The sequence below is a fragment of the Capsicum annuum genome, unplaced genomic scaffold (genome assembly GCF_002878395.1).
Source record: "Capsicum annuum cultivar UCD-10X-F1 unplaced genomic scaffold, UCD10Xv1.1 ctg998, whole genome shotgun sequence".
Lineage (NCBI taxonomy): Eukaryota > Viridiplantae > Streptophyta > Magnoliopsida > Solanales > Solanaceae > Capsicum > Capsicum annuum.
The window spans coordinates 3,079,537-3,081,676 of record NW_025896076.1 but is presented as its reverse complement, the minus strand read 5'-3'; positions in this window follow the sequence as shown (position 1 = coordinate 3,081,676).

Below are 2,140 nucleotides of genomic sequence, written 5' to 3'. Positions count from 1 at the left end.
GATCATGAACCTTCCTTAGATCAACATGTTTACCCTGTACCTCTTCCCCCCTTATGTAACCATTATCAAATGGTCCATACCCCTCATGTTGGATAGTTATATTTGGGTTATGTGGATCTTGTAGTGGCAGGTTTGGATTTGGTGGATAATAAGGTCTTTGGTCAAATGGAGTTTGATTTGAAGGGCTCGAGGTGTGGGGTGGAATTTGGGTTCCAAGTCCTTTTTATTAGACTTAGTGAAGTGGTGGTTGGATTGGCCTCTCATGGTTTTGAGTAAGGAAGTATAGTGGAGTTTGGTTTGTGATATTGGAGGGTTGTCTCGGTAGATAGAACATTTGGTACAAGGCCTCGGGAGTAGTGGTCGGAGAAATGTGTTAAGGGGTGGATAGTCAACTCCTTTGACTTTCCACAAGCTCTAATCTCCCACTCATTGATGCCACATCCTTATCTAGTTTCTCAATACTCATATTCAACCTATCCACATCTCGGAACATAGTTTCAAGGTGGGCCAAAATGAGATTGATGGCATTACTATCCATTTTTTGAGCATTTGAAACTCAGGTTCCATTGTGATGGTATCAGAATTAATCCTTCAAGTTACAGTCCAATAAGTCACCAAATCAGTCCACTATGTCACACACAACAATACAGCACAAAACCTACAAAACAAAACACACGTTAGTTCAAACAACCTTACTATTCTCTCTCTCAGTTGTGGCCTCACACTTGATGTCACAAATGTTTGAAAGTCAGATTGTAGTTGTGGTGAGTTGAAGAGTAAGTCTACTCCTTAGTCAGAATGGATTCTTTGTTGGACGACTCAAGTAACTAATGCTCGAACTTGAACCAAGAAGCACTACAATTATAAAAACGACAAAGCACAAATAACATAGACACGAACAATGGATTCAAAGGACTATTTGACAATCTAGTAGGAATTTACTAGTTTGCTAATTAGTTCTAGAATCAATTAATGAAACCAAGAATCAATAATTAGAAATTAAAAAATCCAAATTTAAGCTTAATTATTAATGTGAATAGTAGCAAGTGGTGACATGGCAGCATGTAATCTGTCTTGGGTTCACACAACTTAGTCAGAAATTTGAAATTCTCAACCTTCACACAATTTAGGATGAAAGACAATTAGTTTTGGAGAGAAGTATAATTGTTGAGTCTTTTGTAAGTTTATTCTCAAGAGATGATCTTGACTTGTACTAGTTTCACTAAACAAGACTCACTGATTTAAGGATAGTAGTTGGAAAAGTTGATGTCAAGTCTAGGAAGTGATGGTTCAAGTCTTCTCACAAATAACTTTACAACTTTTGCCTTACAAATTTTTGGATCTACCTTTCACCTTTTGTTGTCTTAAGTTGTAAGAATAGATGAGGAACAAGATGAATACCATAACAACCTTCAAGAATACAATAACAACTTCTTCAAGAACACCACAACAATGGTCAATATTATAAGTTCAACTTTAGATCTAGACACTTATAGTGTTGGTGAGAAAGGATCAAACACTAGAACACACTAAATAAGTAAAAGATTACTATATCCAGTCATAAAACTCTTAGCCAAGTCAACACAATAATACTTCAAATTTTGGCCAAGGTACAACGCAACACAATGTCTCTAACTTTGGTAAGATCTTCCCAAGATTGGTTTTGTAAGAACAAAACCAAGCTTTGAGCTTTGATACCAAGTGATACAAGAATAAAACACACAATATGGATTCATGAGATCTACAAGATCAACAACAATAGAGAATCAAAGGCCCCACTCGGCTTTTTTATGTTTTCAAGATAACAACAACAATATTCAACAAAGTATATAGGAAATACAATATTACAAGGACTATAGTGAATTGAAGAGCCCCCACACGACTTCACTATGTCAACACATAAACAACAAAAAGAAAGTTACGGGTATATTAATAATAATGAGGAATCAATGGATTAAAAAAGATACAAGATAAATAGTTAGACCAAATGAAGGGACATTCTTAAGAACCCAAGAATTGTTACACTCTCGAACCCTTAACACTATCCGCGACACAAATCTAACTCTACGTTGACACAAGAGGGCCTTTATTTCCTCTAAACATCAAAGTTTTAAGCCAATATGCAAAAACAAGTGAATCA